A 20,465-nucleotide genomic window follows, 5' to 3' on the forward strand; every position below is an offset into this window, starting at 1 on the left:
CCAACTGAGCCACTCAGGCGCCCAAGAAACAGATTTTAGATTTTATAAAAACTTCACTCTTCTTTCTTCTACTCTTCCCCTGCCCCTCAGAGTCACCAAAAATCAGACCAGCCTTTGAGAAAAACTTTAATTAAGCTTGTTCTGAGAAACATCTAAGTTTCTTTATTCCATTTTCTTTCAGAGGGCCTTTGGGAGCATGGTTATTAAGCCCTGTATATTCCTTTTGTTTTCTAACTATACCTGAAAGAGAGTTTATGTATCTCCTCAGAGTCCCTCTTAACTGAAGGTTCTTCAACCTTGCCCCAGGGTCCTGACCTCGGGTTGTGGTGACCCTGCCCAGTACCTCTGTCTGCACCCAGGACGGCCCTGGAGCCCTCTCTTGTTTCCAAATGTAGTAGCTGTCAAGCAGCAGTTCGATATTTTAAGCTTAAGTTCTTTTTTTGTATTCAACTCAGTGTTTACTTTGTAAGGGACAGTGAAAATGGAGGGTTCTTGCAAAGATCTCAGGTTTAAAACAAAAGTTTTATTTTAGCTCTTAATCTTTTTGCACGTGTAATGTCTTCAGCATTGTTCCAGTGCCTCAAGGTCTTACTGTTAGCACGTGCAGAAATCTGAGGGAAAACATTTTTAAAAGACATTCCCAAACGTTCGCCATCGTTCTGCACAGAGGTAGTGTAACAGCTAATGATTCAAAAGTCAAGCTTCTCAGTGAGTGCGAACTGAGGGTTAAATAATTGTTGTGCTCTGTTGGGATGGGGAGGAGGAAGAATTCAACTTGTTGAATGATAAGCCAATTTTTCAAGGTAATAAAATAATTTTCATCATTATCCTCTTTTGTAAAATAATAGTTGTAGTAAAAGGGAAGATCAGTAGTGAATGGGAGTGATGAATGATGAGTTGGAAGATGACACTATGGAAATAATGGAGATTGGTTTGTTTTGGAAGAGAAGGCTAAGGTATCTACTATCCAGAAAGAGTTTTAGTCACAGAAAACATGAACCAGTGTTCTGTCAGCTAATGACAGAATAAGATGAAAAGGGCTTACCGTAAGGCAGGAGAGATTCCAGTTGGATCTGATGAGGATCTTCAGGACTATAAAGGGATCAACCCCTGAAATGGAATGTTCAGGAAGGCTACTTATTTTCTTTCCCCAGTGACCTTAAAGAAGAAAAGAGTCAACTACTTGTTCTGAATGGTTTTCCTGCAGAAAGGCAGAGACATGGGCAGATGGTTTCTGGAAGTCCCTTGAAGCTTAAAAATTTCTATTCTCTGATAGTTCATTTAATGTTATTTCCCTTGAGATATGAAAATTAATGTTTCTTACCTTGGTTAGATGTGTTCCCATCCCCACAGTCCTCCATCTGACAAATCTCAGTGTCAATCTTTCATGCCTCCCTCCCTCTTACCACACTCACATTCGTACCAGACTGACCTACTCCAAATGGCTACGACATTTAAAATGCTGGTTAAGAAAAAAACAAAAACAAAAATGCTGGGTAAGTATCAGGTACTATGCCGAGCGCTGCTTTCCACAGCTAAATGCTAATCCCCATGGGCAACATTTAAAAGAGCCATTATCAATCTGCCACTAGATAAAGTATAAATGAAGAAATGGGAACTAAGAGGCTTGCTTAAGCTAATGCTAGAAGAAAACTTCAAACTCCAGTCTTCAAATCTAAAAATTGCACTCTTTGAACAGGTCATGAAATGAGAAACTACTAGAAGCCATTGCTGAACTTAATTCCTCTGCCACATAAGTTTGGGAAAGTTACTTAACCTTTCTCACCTCAACATCCCTGTTACTTTGAGGAGTGGTTCCTTCTTTGCCTGGGATATAAAAAAACCCTATGGAGAAGTAGAATGGTAGCTTAGTTTTCTATCACATGGGATCCAGCCTGATCTTAAGTTGATAATCTTTTGCTGCATGTATCTCTTGTTCATGTGTCCCAAGAGAGATCTGATTCCTAAGAGAAAGGTCTCAGAGGGGGTTGTTTTTCTTGTGTCCAGTTTGTAACTACTTTTGAATTAGGCACTTTACTCTGATTATCATTTGTGGCTGGGGGACTGGTTGGCATCACCCCTTGCAAATGGCATGACCAAAGGAAGTCTATATAAAGAATACAAGAGGTACTAAATATTGCTACAACAGCAGTCATGTTATAATATATAAATATATATATATCAAATTAACAGCTTGTACAGCTTAAATTTACACATTATCTATCAAATATATTCCATAAAAAAATACAGTTTGTGCTGGCTTTTCTTAGAAAGGTTAAATGTTTGTGAATCCTTTCCAGTATATCATTCATAAAACTTAGAGTTTGTGGAATACTTGGAGATCATCTAGTCTAGATATAGCAAGTTCCTATAACTTACAATCTGTCCCTAATAGATTGGATGTGGTTTCTTGGAAAACAGAGAGGAGAAGGGCTCCAAGACTACATCCAGGCTCATGTTTGCCTTGGCCATAAGGGAGTGGGGAAGCATCTGTGTCTCATTATTGTTATCCCTAATATTTCCAAGTTTTAATTTAATAAATGAGATAACTACTATCTAGATAGATTTCTGTCTTGGCCAATAAAGTCTCCAGGGAGATTAAGCACAGTAAACCTTGCCATAATGCTATAAATAAGGTCCAAAAAATTTCAATTGCATAACATGCAGAGGTTCATTATTGCAAGAATAATGAAAAACAATACTTTTTGGTCATCCTTCTAGTTGCTCTATGAAAAAAAAGGAAAAAAACTTTAAAAATCTATCAGCTACATAGAGATAGATGGACGACTACAAATAAATGTATACTGAACCTCCATTTCTTGCTCTCTCCCCTCCCTACTGCAGAAGGTAAGAACATTAGCCTAGCTCTTTTGAGAACAGGGGTTGGGAGCCATTAGCCGATCACTTTGTATTCTAGTTAGCATCACCACAGGGCACATTATGATAGGATTTTACTGTAATTTAGTGCTTTTTAATGAAAAGTATTCCAAATGGTAGCAAAGAACAAATGCACACCTTGGGGGGCCCAGGAGTATAGATCACAGTGAATTTCTACAAGTATAAAATTTCCAAGAAGACTGGTGTTTCATCTTAAAATTTACTTGAATTTTAGATTCATTCAAAAACATATCCAAATTTGTTTTAACATAATTATGTTAGTTTTAAATGAGATTGGTGCTCCAGAAATAATAATAATAATAATGATGATAATAATAATAATAAAAGTTGATATTTATCCTGCAGTGGTACATGACTATGTGTATTTCCCAGATTGATGAGTGATGGAAACCGGGGATCTCATAATGCAACTAGTATGTTTTTAAAAAACTTAAGCTAGTGAAAGTCTGAAAGAGATTTTATCTTGCCCAGATTCCACGTCCCTTTTTCAGATTTACAAGTTTATGCTGAACCTTTTCATTTACGTATTTATTCCTCATTTCATCTTTATTTTATTTAATTCTCCTCATCCTACAAAATCATCACCTGACTTTAATGCCTTCTTATTTTTTATCTTTTTATTTATTTTTATTATTTTCTCAAAGTTTATTAACTGAAAAAAAGATGATTGCAATAAGGGGAGAGTGACTATGGCAGGGAGACAGCTCTGATCTTCAGATCTGCAAAATGACTTTAATGACTTTTTAAAAAACTGCCTTTGGGTGCCTGAGTGCCTCAGGTGGTTAGGCATCTGCTTTCAGCTCAGGTCATGATCCCAGGGTCCTGGGATCGAGTCCCATATTGGGCTTCCTGCTCTGCGGGGAGCCTGCTTCTCCCTCTGCCTCTGCCTGCCGCTCTCCCTGCTTGTGCGCTCTCTCTGTCAAATAAATAAAATCTTTAAAAAAATAAAAAATTGCCCTTGTTCTGATAGGGAAGCAGCCTCAGTGCCCATTGATTGATGAATGAATAAAAAAGATGCAGCACACACACACACACACACACAGCCTGGAATATTACTCAGCCATAAAAAGAATGAGATCTTGCCATTTGTGACAATCTGGATGGACCTAGAGGGGATTATGCTAAATGAAATAAGAGTCAAATACCATATGACTTTATTTATATGTGGAATCTAAAAAATAAAACAAATAAACAAACAAACATAGTTGCCAGAGGGGAAAGGGGTGGGGGAATGCACAAAATGAGGGAAGGGGAGTGGGAGGTACAGGCTTCCGGTTCTGGAATGAATGAGTCATGGGGATGAAAGGCGCAGCATAGGGAATACGGTTCAGCGGTATTGTAATACCGTTGTATGGCGGCAGATGGCAGTCACACTTCTCCTGACCATATAGCATAACCTATAGACTTGTCGATAACATGTGTTAACTATACTTCAATTAAAAAAGTGTTTAAAAAAAACTGCGTTTGTTCTAAGGCAGAACTCCGTTTGCGGATTAAATGTTACGTGGGATCCCAGCGCATAAAATGTAAATGTGGGATGAAAGAAGCAGGAAGAAGAGAGCCCTTCCTTACCTTCTTGGAAAACTGGAACGGATAATTATCATTTGCAGACAGTTTTCTTAAGGAATCTAGTTAGTTATGAAAACATATGCTTCATTTTATTTGTTTTTTTATATAGAGAGACAAAATTCAACCCTTCCTATCTCTCAGAAATTTGGGAGAAGATTATCTTTAGGTATTAGAAATTCTTTAAAAGTCACTCTAATTGTATGTCTTTGGTTAAACAATGAATAGAAATGTTAATAACATCTTATTATTTTTAGGTGTGCTTATTTTAAAACATAGTGTTGTATTTCTTATATTTCTTTTTTTAAAAGATTAATTTATTTAGAGAGAGAGAGCTTGAGCATGGTGGGGAGGGGCAGAGGGAGAGGAAGAGAAATCCTCAAGCAGACTCCCAGCTGAGTGCAGTGCCTGATGTGGGGCTCGATCCCAGGACCCTGAGATCATGACGTGAGCTGAAATCAAGAGCCGGACACTCAACCTACTGAGCCACCCAGGCACCCCATGTTGTATTATATTTCTAAAAGCACAGTGAGTGGAGAGGCAGATCAATACACAGGTAACAGTGTCAGGAGGGGTTTTAGCAATTTGGACAATAAGGCTCTCATTGAGACCCTAATCCTCTGGAAACAGCTTATCCAAATTATAGTCACAATTGCTAAGAAACTATAGTGAACTTCTTGAGAACTGGCCTCAGACCCAGACTTGTGATTCTATTGGATATATCACAACACAAAAGCTGTTTAGAGTGTTTCTAAAATATTTACTCTTTTTTAAAACATCCCTGCCTTTCTATTTCTGCTATTTTGCTTCTTAGTTACATAATTTTATCATCTGCTTAACAGGTTAAGCACCTGATAAGTACCTATGGCAAGAATATGTTAACTGATTCACAGCTTCTCTAAAAATATTTAAAATTGTTTATTGTTTTGTTTTTAATTTAGCCTATGAAACGAACTGCTTTTGAGGTGGGAAAATGGACCTACGCAATGTACTGATATATTTAAATCAAATTACTGTCAAAATCTATTAAATGCGTTAAAAAATACAGGAACTGGATTCCTTTCTTTTTTTTTTTATTCTTATGTTAATCCCCATACATTCCATCATTAGTTTTAGATGTAGTGTTCCATGATTCATTGTTTGTGCATAACACCCAGTGCTCCATGCAGAACGTGCCCTCCTCAATACCCACCACCAGGCCAACCCGTCCTCCCACCCCCCTCCCCCCCAGAACCCTCAGTTTGTTTTTCAGAGTCCATCGTCTCTCATGGTTCGTCTCCCCCTCCGATTTCCCCCGCTTCATCCTTCCCCCCCCCTCCCGCTACCTTCTTCTTTTTTTTTTTTTTAACATATATTGCATTATTTGTTTCAGAGGTACAGATCTGAGATTCAACAGTCTTGCACAATTCACAGCGCTCACCACAACACATACGCTCCCCAGTGTCTATCACCCAGTCACCGCATCCCTCCCACCCCACCCCCCACTCCAGCAAGCCTCAGTTTGTTTCCTGCGATTAAGAATTCCTCATATCAGTGAGATCATATAATACATGTCTTTCTCTGTTTGACTTATTTCGCTCAACATAATACCCTCCAGAGGAACTGGATTCCTTTAGAATGAGGTGTCCTTGCATTGTTTATTTCTTTTAATGTCTATTATAGGCAAAAAAGTTTCACCTAATAAAGCTGCTTTAAATACTTTCCTTTAACTTTTAAAGATTCATATTTAAGTTATAATCTTAGAACTGTTATTACAAACTATATACCTTTTCCTTGATGGTTTGTTCACACATTTGATATTAAGTTTATACATTTTTAACTTATGGTTTAACTTCTACTGGTCTAGGGTAAAATTTTAGGATATTTAGGCCAGAGATTGGGCAGACTTCTTTCTCTTTGTCAGGACACAACTACTAGGTCTCCCCCTGCCCCCTTTTTTTTTTAATGCAATGAGCCTTATAAGATATGAAGTTCCAGGTAAAAGTATTTTCCAATGAAGTCCCTTTTATTTTGTACTTCCGTGAAGTAACAATCGGATACCCCACTGGTTTCTGAGCCCTTTGCTGGTGAGATTTCTTCCTTTTCTCTTAAACTGTGAGCAGTGGTAAATCCTCCTTAGTTTAAAAAGATCAAAAGAGGTTTCTCTTTTGTTTTTGTCTTGACCACTGCTTGCCTTCAGCTGGGGTCATCTTTTAAAAAAATAAAGATGATTGTCCTTTACAATCTCTAATTACGATTTTTCTTTCTCCTGAATGGCAAGATTTTTCTTCTTCTTCTTTTTTTTTTTTTTTTAGATTTTATTGATTTATTTGAGAGAGAGCGAGCACAAGTGGGGTGAGGGGCAGAGAGAGAAGCAGACTCCCCACTGAGCCAGGAGCCCAATGCCTGGCTTGATCCCGGGATCATGACCTGAGCCGAAGGCAGACACTTAACTGACTGAGACACCCAGGCGCCCCTGAAAGGCAAGCTTTATCTTCTAATCAAACACTACAAAGTAGTATGAGTCATCAGTCAGGACAACAGCGATAGTTAAGATCACAGAACTCTCGTGTTTTTATTCCCTCTCGCTGTTGTAATTTGTAGATATTATGTCGTCTTTGTAATGAAGTGGCCAGCCTTGGGGTTCTGTGGAATAGGAGGGTATTTAACAATTTTTAAGCCCACCCTTCCTAGATAGAGTTTTGTTATGTGGCCAGTGATCCAGAGTCTTGGCCTGCAGGATTTTTAAAGGTTCTCTTGGCATAGAGGATATGGCAGATACTAAATTGCTGTAGATCTCATGAGACAAATCAGAGGATTAGAGAGAAGAGACGCCATATGAGAACCTTATGACATTTTGAAGCAGAACAAAGCCAAACAAATTGAATAAGTTCTTTCCTTGAAACCCCTTACAAGGAAACAGGTACTAGCTTGAGCGGTACCCAGGAACCCATAACCAGCTTTGTTCCCCTATTTAGAAATCACAATAGGACTATTATGTGGATAGAATGATCATTGCTATTTTAAAAGAATTGCTCTTAGAAGGGCAAGAATTTTCTTCTTGTGGAACCAAAGTCGGTGAAAACGCAATGTGATTAAACATATATTTTATTTAATTAATTAATTAATTAATTAATTAAATTTTTTTTCAAGATTTTATTTATTTATTTGAGACAGAGAGAATGAGAGACAGAGAGCATGAGAGGGAGGAGGGTCAGAGGGAGAAGCAGACTCCCTGCCCAGCAGGGAGCCCGATGCGGGACTCGATCCCAGGACTCCAGGATCATGACCTGAGCCGAAGGCAGTTGCTTAACCAACTGAGCCACCCAGGCGCCCTAAACACATATTTTAAAAAACCCATTGCCATTGCATATCCCCGATAGTACCATTGGCCACTGAAATGAACAATTTAGACATAGGCAATTGACCATCTTCACCACAGGAAGAAAACCCATGCTATTTATTGTTCGCTTATAAAGAAGCTACAGGTTACAAAATGGTTGTTGGAGGAGCTCATGGAAAGGACGTGACCTCTCGGTGCCCGCGAGCTGGTCCCGGGTAATTGGAGGCTCCCCATTCCGCCCCCACCCCGCGTTCCCACAGCGGAAGCCGTGTTCAAGGAGGTGGGTGGCCTCGAGAGAGCGAGGTGCTCTCGAGGCCTGGACTGAATGTATGAGTCAGCCCCCTTAAGGGCTCTTTCTCAACTTTCGAGATCCCGGCGGGGGGGATGCAGAGAGCTACTCGCCTTGCAGCGCGGGAGACAAGCCTCTAAGTAAGTTCCTCCGCTTGGTGCACCTGCCACCTGGCAGTCTGCGCTCCTCGCCTCTTCCGTCTCTCCTTGCCCTCCCCGCCGCGTGCAGGGGCAGGTTGGGAACCGACAGCGCTGCATACCATCTGAGATTATGTGTTAGAGCTATATGTTCTATTTTTATAGTTTCTTCACCTTAGGTTTTGGGGGGAGAGGGTGGAGAGCAGCCCATGCTTGTCAGAAAATGGCAACTCTGCTCGAGATTTTTTCCCCCTCGTTCTACGTGAAGAAAAATTTCTGCTGCACTCTAAGGAAATGTTTCCAAGATTTTGTGTATGTGTGTTATGTGAATTTTGGGGGGACCAAGATCCATAGCTTTCTTCAATTTTGACAGAGGGCCATGGCTCAAAAAATTTAATGTCCAGGTTTCTCTGGTGTTTGAGGAGGAGTCATGGGTGATGCCCTCCTATTTCCTATCCAAGGCTTACTTGAAAACTGTATGGAAAGATTTGAGTATAATTAGAAACAGATCAAGGCATTTTCTATCCATTAGGAAAGTCCTTAGGAAAAGTGAAGTGGCTCACGTTATTAGGATAAAATCAAATATTAATCTGCAAATGACTTCTTTTTAGTATTAAAATAAATCCTTTTATCCAGAAAAAGCAGAATCTGTGGGGGGAAAAGGTAATTGAAAGGTAATTGGTAATTGCTATTGAAGCCCATGTGTCCCATGAGCTATCTTGAGTTTGAGTCAATAATAGACAGTAGCTGAGGTCTGTTGCAACCAAAGTTTATTTACTGTCCTCTCTCAGTTCAGGGAAGCAAAATCTGGTAATATGATGAATAAAAACATATTATTAAGAGGGGGATTAAGCTTAAGTTAATGAACACCGCCAAGAGGACTTCCTTAGTCATTTTTTTGTTTGTTTGATTTGAAAACCTGCTAAATAGGCAAGAATGCTGGACTGATGAGACTCCTATGGCATAAACTCTGTTGCATCCGACTGGTACCGGAAACCAAATCATTTATTCATGTACACATTGAATCACAGTAACCCTTATAATTTTGGTTATGGATATTTAAATGTTGTGGGGTTTTTGTGATTGTTACAGCTGTTCTCTACTCTTTGAAGGAGTGTTATATTTTTTGTTTTGGAAGAGTAATCTCAAAATTGAAGAATCTAAGCACCAGAAGGAGTGTTAGGGATGAGACATCCTTGTAGCCCCTCAATAGAGTGGGAAGACTGGAGTTTGGAGTCTCAGAGAGCTGGGTTTGAATGCTGGTCTTGCCATTTATTTTTTTTTTAGCATTCCTTTGTGGACTAGCTAAGTATTGGTCCAAGGTCAAAATTTAGCATTGGATGGGATTTACCTCCTGTGTTGGTTTAATCCCAAATACCAGTCCTGGTGAGAGTGGTGCAGAAGAGCCAGGAGCTGTTATGGCCCTCATACTTGTCAACTGTTCAATCATCTCTGAAATTTTGCAGACTTCCCTTATGGTTCTTGTGCTTGGACTTTTCCTTATGGTTCTTACACAAATTGTGTGACCTCAGCTAAGCTACTTAACCTCTGCATCTCAGTTTCCTAGCTGTAAAGTGAGGATAATACCCACCTTTAGGGGTTGGTTTAAGAGTTGGGTATGGTGTATTTGGAGCCTCTTACACTGTGGCTCAGCTTTAGCCATTCGGTTTGCCATTGGATATCTAGCCTATACTTGAGAATGCTTAGGAACATGGAGGTCATCGCTTTGTGAGGACACCTCTTCCAGGGTAGCTCAGGTCTCATTGACAGATCAATTACTGGTTTTGATTGCCTTCCCAGCAATAATTGTACAGTCCAGTTCATTGAACTACCATTGCAAGAGATGTCTCAAGACTCTTCATCCTTCTGCACACAACTTAGAATACCAACTCCTCTTTTCAGTGTGGCGTCTAAAACAGGGTACACCGTTCTGTAAGTGGTATGAACAACACAAGCCCAGAACAGATCCTCTGTTGTTGGCAAACTGAGTCACCTTGGAAAACTTTGCAATTCAAGTCTTAGGGCCTTATTTTTCTCACTTATAAAATGAGTTGTTTGAGCCAAACAACAGGTAGGATAGCTTTTTGCCCTAGGATTATATAATTTTGTGTTATTCATATGTATCAATATTATGTTTCTTAGTAGAGCTCTTGTTTAATTTCACTAACAATGTTTCTTTATATATTTCTTTTCTTTTCTTTTTTTTTTTTAAGTAAGCTGCAGGCCCAACATGGGGCTTGAACTCATGACTCTGAGATCAAGAGTCCCATGCTCCACCAACTGAGCCAGGCAGGCGCCCTGTAACAATGTTTCTTTTTAACTGCATATCTGCTTTGTGCAAGACTCAGCTATACCATAACAAGCAGAAAAATGTCTCTTCTCAAGGGGCTTATGCCATCTTGAGATAAGATGGTGATAAGACACGAAGCCGAGAATTTTTTAAAAGAAAGGATGAGAAGATCTTTTCTATAGTCATTTTGCTTCTACACGGTGCATAGTCTGTATCTTTAACAGAAGTTAAAGTTATTGTCAACAGCAATACTCTACTCATTAGCAGATGATAAAGCGCAGGAAAATGAAACATTTTATGAAAATGTATTATTCGTAGAGACCTCTGTACCTGTCTTTGGCATTGTGTCTCAGGGAGTCTGCTGGCAAAATTAGGATAAGTGCCACAATCATGGAGCATGGTCTACATTATTTACTTAAGTTTGGGAACTACTCCTCCAGTTCTAAATTGGAAATTGGCTTGGTTCCCATCTGGGTTAAAATGATGAACTCTTAGAATCTCTTGTGAAGCTGAATAATGAGGGTATCCACACCAGATCAGAGAAACCATGGTTTCTGTGGCCTGAGTGATTTAGCACATAGGTATGGCCTGGTGAACCTCTCTCTTCTTCTCTGGTTGGGGAGCCTGGACGTGGATGATTTCTAGACAGCCTCTTACCCCGGAACCTGAGGTTCTGCACTGTTCTGCTGGTTTCCTCTCTCCACATCTGTTTGTGGTTTCCTGATACTGTTCCGGATATTAACAGGTAGAAATGATTGCTAGGAATTTACGTTTCAGCAGCAAATGAGACAGATAAAAATTGTTTTAGAACAACAAAGGAAGAAAATCAATGACCTTTCATGTTTTCCTTTCAAACAAAGCCATGCATTCTTTGATGAACTTATTCCAGAAGTTTCTTTTCCTTAGGTTGCTCCTTCCCTTCATGGCCTCAGCGGTCTCCTGGAGGTCAGGATCCAAACAGAATGCAAGGAGAGCAGAGCTACCTTTCCCAGGGGACCCTGACTGCTCTTTGCCTGGGGAGATTCTCATGTACCCTCCCCTCCAGGCCTTGCCTGAACTCAACGGGCTGAAATCTCTCTCTCTCTCCAAGAGGATCAGGGCAGAGTCCTGGCATTTTTGAACACAGCACAGTCTGTGGTGTGCTTGAATTTTTTTTTTCCCCCAGGCTTGTTTCATCTTGAGCTCATTTTGCTCTAATTTATTCTGGGCTGTGTGTTTCTGCATCTGTCCATTCAGATAAGAGGCGAGTGTGTGTGTGTGTATGTGTGTGTGTTTTGTGTTCATCTTTTTGTCATTTGTGTAGCTGATTAAAAGCTACAGATAAATATGCTATTCAGCACCAAGCGAGGCTAATCATAGATAACATGTGGCGACCTCAAAAGGTTTAATTCTGCCTTTTGTTTGAAAGGCAGAAAACTTGAAAGAGTAAGTATATCTCAGCATGCTAGGAGGGATCCCAGTTCACACTGGGAACAGTTCTTTCTTGGCAGGCAGATTTGTGAGCCTTGCAGTGTTTGCTGTTTATTGGGACGGACCCTTCAAAGTCCCTCTTCTCTCTTCTGTCATGGTCTGTTGGAGGCTGTTGTCCTTCAAATGGCATCCTCTTGTTAGCAGTGAACATGTCCTACCATGCCAACAGACATTTTCCTAGTTTATAATTAAGAAACTCCATTTTATATGAGTCCTGTAAGATCTGTTTGTCAACCCTGCAGATAAACACTTCTACCCTGGAGGTATCCCAGTGACAGGAACCATATGTCATCACCTCCTGATAAATGTCTAAAGCCACTTGGTTATGAGTTTTCTGCCTGCTTTAATATCGAGCCTTACCCTTATTATTACTTATGGTTCATAGTGTGCCCATTATGTGCGAGGCTTGCACAAAATGGAAATTGGCTTGATTCCCATCTGGGTTAAAATGATGAACTCTTAGAATCTGTTCTGAAGCTGAATAATGAGTGGAAGTAAAGAGCCAAATAATTCAACTGAAAATTTTTATTTAAGAGCAGTAGTTTAATTTCTGTCATGTTTGGTCTAATTGATACAGATTAGCTTTGTGGAATAAATCCATTGGGTCAGTGATCTATGCCTCAATTCACTTAGCAAAGATGGCTAGGCCAAGTATTGTCGAAGAGCTTGTGGTGTTATACTGGAATATGGGAGGCGTGTGATATATGTAAACCTATTTATGACATCTAGGGCCAGAAGACCAGCTAAGTGGGAAGCATCTGACAGATGTTATGTAGTACTTTCTTTCTTTCTTTTTTTTTTTATAATGATTTGATATATTTAATACTGCAAAAGACCACCACAATAAGTCTAGTTAACCTCTATCAGCACACATAGTTACAGATTTTTTTCCTTGTGTTGAAAACTTTTAAGATTTAACTTAGCAACTTTCGAATATACGATGTAATATTGTTAACTATAGTCACCAGTGTTCATTACAGCCCCATCTCATACCTGTTAGAAGGGCTATTGTCAAAAAAACAATGAATAACAAGTGTTGGCAAGGATGTGGAGAATGGGGAACACTTGTGCCCTCTTGGTGGGAATGTAAATTGGGGCTGCCACTATGGAAAACAATAAGGAGTTTCCTCAAAAAATTAAAGATAGAACTACCATATGATCTAGCCATTCTACTCCTGGGTATTTATCCAAAGGAAACAAAAACTCTAACTCAAAAAGACATATGCACTCCTATGTTCACTGCAGCATTATTTACAATAGCCAAGACATGGAAATAACCTACGTAGTAGTTTCTTAACTGATCCATTGCCACTCTCCCCACCTGTGTTGGCTGAATAATGGCCCCCAAGAGAGCCAGCTCCTAATCCCTGAAACCTGTGAAAGTGACCTTCTGTGGTAATAGGGACTGGGCATATGTGATTAGTTAAGGATCTCAAAAGAGGGAGATTATCCTGGACTATCTGGGTTAGCGAATGTAATCATAGGGTCCTTATAAGAGGGAGGCGGAGGGAGAATTTTACCACACACAGAAGAGAGAAGACAACAGGCCGATCTCAGCAGAGAGAGAGATACTAGCAGATGCCCTGCAGGCTTTGCAGATGGAGAAGGGGCTGTAAACCAAGGAATGCTGGAATGTATTAGCTCTAGAATCCAGAAAAGGGAAGGAAACAGTTTTCCTCTGGAGCCTCCGGTGGGAGCCTGACCTTGCTGGCACCTTGGTTTCAGCCCAGTGTAACCGATTTCGTACTTCTGGTCTCTGGGACGGTAAGAGAATAAATCTGCGTTGTTTAAAGCCACCCAGTTGTGGTGGTTGGTGAGGGCAGCAAGGGAAAAGGAACACACCACTTCTGAGTCATCTTACACATTTGGGCTAGGTTAACGTTCGTAAAACGTAGCTTAGTCAACACCCCTGCATTGCTAGGTTTAACAGTTTGATTTTGCTTCATAAGGACTATTGAGTATCTCCTAAGTGCTGAGCTCTGTGTTAGTTCTGGGGAGACAGAGAGCAAGAAGCAATAGTTCTTATCTTCTTAGTGGCTTGTATTCTGTTGAAGGAAATGCGCAAACGAGCAAAAACTTAAAAATCAGTCTGGGGTATTTTATGAGCATGCACGGGACCGTTTGGGAATGTAGAAGAGTGGCAATTCAACTGGTATTCTGGAATACAAGGTCTGGGGATTGGATTGCATTGCTGGGGATGAGAAATTACGCTGGAGAGAAACTGTAGGAGAAGCATTTGCTATGGATTGAATTGTGTCCCCCCGAATTTGTATGTTGAAGTCCTACCCCCCCAGTGTGACTGTATTTGGAGTAAGGAAGTAAGTAAGGTCAAAGAAGTCATCAGAATGGGGTCCTGATCTGATAGGGGTAGTGTCCTTATTAGAGGAGATACCAGATTGCATGTGTGCTCTCTGCATGCGAAGACATGGCAAGAAGTGGCCGTCACCAAGCCAAGAAGAGGGCTCTCACCAGAAACTGAATTGGCAGCACCTTGATCTTGGCCTTCGAGCCCCCAGAAATGTGAGAAAATAAATTTCTGTTGTATTGTGTTATGGCAGCCTGAGCTAAGACAGCATCCATTCTTTTAGAAAGAAACAGAGCATCAGAAGTATGACTTCACCCTTTAAAAATGGAAATTAGCTTTTAATCAGTAAAGTGCTTACTAGCTAGATTGAAGACTTCTGTCAAGTTTTTGACATGCAGAGAGAAGATAAGAATTCTGGTGCTAATAAACTTTTTAACTTACTTTCTTGTTACACACATTAAGATGCTTTATAAGATTCCCCTTGTTCCAAATGCTTGTAAAACATTGAATACATTATAAGTCATAAAACAATAGTTATTGTGAAATTAACGATGGTTCAAAATTGCCTCAGTTGATGTAAACATTAATTTTACTAAGTGTTTCTTAAAGGAGCACTATTTTCAAAGATTGTAAATACCTCAGTTTTCGATTTTGTTGTTGTACGAGTCATTCTATTCTTTATTTCTCCACTGCAGGATACATTCGAAAATAAAATAATACTTGACTCTTTGTTTTTTGCCCCCAATTTAAACATAATCTCAGGCTTTTGGTTATGCTTACTTCTTCCACAGAGCTAAGGGGTCAGCCATGGAGAGTTTGCATGGTGCTCTACAGGGTTTCGAATTGATGTTGTTGGTGGAAGCCTCCGAAAGAGATTTTTTTTAAATTTTATTTTTAATTGTAATAAAACATACACAGCATAATATTTACCATCTTAACTATTTATTTATTTATTTATTTATTTATTTATTTATTGAGAGCACGGTGAGAGGTAAAAAAGGAGAGAATCTAAAGCAGACTCCACACTCAGCAGGATCTCACGACCCTGAGATCATGACCTGCGCTGAAATCAAGAGCCAGTTGCTTAACTGACTGAGCCACCCAGGTGCCCCATCTTACCTACTTTACAAGTGTGTAATTCAGTAGTGTTAGGTACCTGGTCGTTATGCAAGCAATCTCCAGAACTCTTCATCTTGCAAATCTGAAGCTATATCTATTAAACAACAACTCCCTATGCTCCCTGCCCCCAGCCCCTGGCAACCGCCATTCTACTGTATGTTTCTATGAACTTGACTATTCTAGGTACCTCATACAGCATTTGTGCTTTTGGGACTGGCTTATTTCACTTAGTCTAATGTCCTCCAGGTTCATCCATGTTGTAGCTTGTGTCAAAATTTTCTTTCTTTTTTAAGGATAAACAATATCCCATTGTGTGCATGTATCACCTTTTGTTTATCTATTCATCCAGTGATGGATGCTTGAGTTGCTTCCACTTTTCAACTATTGGGAATAATGCTGCTATGAACATGGGTATGTGAATATGTCTTTGAGACCCTGCGTTCAGTTCTTTTGATTGTATACCCAGAAGTGGAATTTCTAGGTCATATGGGAATTATATTCTTAATGTTTTGAGAAAATGCCACCAAACTGTTTTCCACTGTGGTTGTACCATATTACATTCCCATCACCTGTGAACAAGGGTTCCAATTTCTCCACATCCTCCCCAACACTTGTTGTTTCCTGTTTTATTGATAGTAGCCATCCTAATAGGTGTAAGGTGGCATATAATTGTAGTTTTCATTTGTATTTCCCTAATGATGAAAGATGTGGAACATCTTTTCATGTGCTTATTGGCCATTTGTATGTCATCTTTGGAGAAGCACGACAGATCTTTTAAACTGCAGGGCAAGTAGATAGAGGCTCTCACAGTTTCTATAATGATGCGTCATTACTTTCAAAGTAAAGCCCTTGCATTGGCATTTAACCCCATCCATTCACTGCTCTGTCTTCTTTCCAATTTTCACTCTTGTTCCATCTTTTCATGAATGCTCTGTCCTCCTCAAGCTGGGTCATATGTCCTATTAGCATTCCTATCTCACGACTTTGTGACTTCTTTTTTTATATCAGAAATGTACTTAACCTCTCTTTTTCTACCTAAATGTAGCTGTCTAGCTTTCCTTTGAAATATGCCTCAGTTTCTCTCCTCAAACACTATTCCAATGCTCCAGTGTGTTGGGTTATCTTCTTTCAATTTCTCTCCCTCCTTTGTGAATGGTTGTGGTATTCATTTACACCTATGTATTAACCTGCTTCACTATGAGTTACATGTGTATGGAATACAAAGTTCTTGAGAGCACAGATTTTTTTTTTTTTGTATCTCTATATATGTATATCAGGATATTCAAACCTAACTTTGTTTCCTTTCTTTGTGATGATCAGTAAGTATTTGTTGTTATGATAAAAATGAGTTTTGGGGATACTTTGAATTAGGTCATATTTATACAACTGAAATTATCTGCATAATTTGGCTTTTTATGCACATAAAATGATGCTTCATCAATTCAGTCTCAAACTTTCTCTCAAAAAATTAAGATTTGGGAGGCAGTAGAGTATCAAACAACATTTTAGGAAAGAAAACCAACATTACTCTTGACTATCTTCTATGGATGAGACCCTCTACTAGGCAGTCCATAAATGTTATTTAACCCTGACATTAATCTTTGATGTAGGGATTCATTTGCCCTTTTATTTTTTAATTTTTTTTGTAGTTTTTAATTTTATTATATTATGTTAGTCACCATACAATACATCATTTGTTTTTGATGTAGTGATCCATGATCCATTGTTTTCGTATAACACCCAGTGCTCCATGCAGTATGTGCCCTCCTTAATACCCATCACCGGGCTAACCAATCCCCCCACCCCCTTCCCCTCTAGAACCCTGTTTGTTTCTCAGGTCCATAGTCTCTCATGGTTCGTCTCTCCCTCCAATCCCCCCCCCCCATTTTTCCCTTCCTTCTCCTAATGTCCTCCATGTTATTCCTTATGTTCCACAAATAAGTGAAACCATATGATAATTGACTTTCTCTGCTTGACTTATTTCGCTTAGCATAATCTCCTCCAGTCCCATCCATGCTGATGTAAAAGTTGGGTATTCATCTTTTCTGATGGCTGAGTAATATTCCATTGTATATATGGACCACATCTTCTTTATCCATTCATCTGTTGAAGGGCATCTCGGCTCTTTCCACAGTTTGACTATTGCAGACATTGCTGCTATGAACATTGGGGTGCATATGGCTCTTCTTTTCACTACATCTGTGTCTTTGGGGTAAATACCCAGTAATGCAATTGCTGGGTCATAGGGTAGCTCTATTTTTAAATTTTTGAGGCACCTCCACACTGTTTTCCAAAGTGGCTGTACCAACTTGCATTCCCACCAACAGTGTAAGAGGGTTTCCCTTTCTCCACAACCTCTCCAACATTTGTTGTTTCTTTCCCTGTCCATTTTGGCCATTCTAACTGGTGTAAGGTGGTATCTCAGTGTGGTTTTGATTTGGATTTCCCTGATGGCTAATGATGATGAACATTTTTTCATGTGTCTGTTAGCCATTTGTATGTCTTCTTCAGAGAAGTGTCTGTTCATCTCTTCTGCCCACTTTTTGACTTGATTATTTGTTTTTTGGGTGTTGAGTTTGAGAAGTTCTTTATAGATTTTGGATACCAGCCCTTTATCTGTAGTGTCATTTGCAAATATCTTCTCCCATTCTGTGGGTTGCCTCTTTGTTTTGTTGACTGTTTCCTTTGCTGTGCTGAAACTTTTTATTTTGATGAAGTCCCAAAAGTTCATTTTTGCTTTTGTTTCACTAGCTTTTGGAGATGTATCTTGAAAGAAGTTGTTGTGGCCGATGTCAAAGAGGTTACTGCCTGTGTTCTCCTCTAGGATTTTGATGGATTCCTGTCTCACATTGAGATCTTTCATCCACATTGAGTTTATCTTTGTGAGTGGTGTTAGAGAATGGTCGAGTTTCATTCTTCTGCATGTGGCTGTCCAATTTTCCCAGCACCATTTATTGAAGAGACTTTTTTCCATTGCATGTTTTTTCCTGCTTTGTCAAAGATTATTTGAACATAGAGTTGAGGGTCCATATCTGGGTTCTCTATTCTGTTCCATTGGTCTGTATGTCTGTTTTTGTGCCAGTACCATGCTGTCTTGGTGATCACTAATTTTTTTTAAAAATTTTTTATTGTTATGTTAATTGCCATACATTACATCATTAGTTTTAGATGTAGTGTTCCATGATTCATTGTTTGTGCATAACACCCAGTGCTCCATGCAGAATGTGCCCTCCTCAATACCCACCACCAGGCTAACCCATCCTCCCACGCCCCTCCCCTCTAGAACCCTCAGTTTGTTTTTCAGAGTCCATCGTCTCTCATGGTTTGTCTACCCCTCCGATTTCCCCCCCCTTCATTCTTCCCCTCCTGCTATCTTCTTTTTTTTTTTTTCTTAACATATATTGCATTATTTGTTTCAGAGGTACAGATCTGAGATTCAACAGTCTTGCACAATTCACAGCGCTTACCAGAGCACATACCCTCTCCAGTGTCTATCACCCAGTCACCCCATCCCTCCCACCCCACCCCCCACTCCAGCAACCTTCAGTTTGTTTCCTGAGATTAAGAATTCTTCCTATCAGTGAGGTCATATGATACATGTCTTTCTCTGTTTGACTTATTTTGCTCAGCATAATACCCTCCAGTTCCATCCACGTCGTTGCAAATGGCAAGATCTCATTCCTTTTGATGGCTGCATAATATTCCATTGTATATATATACCACATCTTCTTTATCCATTCATCTGTCGATGGACATCTTGGCTCTTTCCATAGTTTGGCTATTGTGGACATTGCTGCTATAAACATTGGGGTGCACGTACCCTTTACCATGCTAATGGACACCAAAAGAAAGCTGGGGTGGCAATCCTTATATCAGACAAATTAGATTTTTAACCAAAGACTGTAATAAGAGATGAGGAAGGACACTATATCCTACTTAAAGGGTCTATCCAACAAGAAGATCTAACAATTGTAAATATCTATGCCCCTAACATGGGAACAGCCAATTATATAAGGCAATTAATAACAAAAGCAAAGAAACACATCGACAACAACACAATAATAGTGGGGGACTTTAACACCCCCCTCACTGAAATGGACAGATCATCTAAGCAAAAGATCAACAAGGAAATAAAGACTTTAAATGACACACTGGACCAAATGGACTTCACAGACATATTCAGAACATTCCATCCCAAAGCAACAGAATACACATTCTTCTCTAGTGCCCATGGAACATTCTCCAGAATCGATCACATCCTAGGTCATAAATCAGGTCTCAACCAGTACCAAAAGATTGGGATCATTCCCTGCCTATTTTCAGACCACAATGCTTTGAAACTAGAACTCAATCACAAGAGGAAAGTCAGAAAGAACTCAAATACATGGAGGCTAAAGAGCATCCTACTAAAGAATGAATGGGTTAACCAGGAAATTAAAGAAGAATTAAAAAAAATTCGTGATCACTGATTTGTAATATAGCTTGAAATTGGGTAACGTGATGCCCCCAGCTTTGTTTTTCTTTTTCAATATCTCCTTAGCGATTTGGGGTCTTTTCTGATTCCATACAAATTTTAGGATTGTTTGTTCCAGCACTTTGAAAAATGCCATTGGAATTTTGATCAGGATGGCATTGAAGGTACAGATTGCTCTGGGTAGCATAGACATTTTAACAATGTTTATTCTTCCACTCCATGAGCATGGAATATTTTTCCATCTTTTTGTGTCTTTTTCAATTTCTTTCATGAGTGTTTTGTAGTTTCTGGAGTATAGATCCTTTACCTCTTTGGTTAGGTTTATTCCGAGGTATCTTACGGTTTTTGGTGCTATTGTAAATGGAATCGTTTCTTTAATTTCTCTTTCTACAGTTGCGTTGTTAGTGTATAAGAAAGCAACTGATTTCTGTGCACTGATTTTGTATCCTGCCACATTACTGAATTGCTGTATGAGTTCTAGTAATTTGGGGGTGGAGTCTTTTGGGTTTTCCACATTAAAGTATCATGTCGTTTGCGAAAAGAGAGAGTTTGACTTCTTCTTTGCCAATTTGAATACCTCTTATTTCTTTTTGTT

The sequence above is a fragment of the Mirounga leonina genome, unplaced genomic scaffold (assembly GCF_011800145.1).
Source record: "Mirounga leonina isolate KUSES-001 unplaced genomic scaffold, KU_Mleo_1.0 Mir_174, whole genome shotgun sequence".
Taxonomy (NCBI): domain Eukaryota; kingdom Metazoa; phylum Chordata; class Mammalia; order Carnivora; family Phocidae; genus Mirounga; species Mirounga leonina.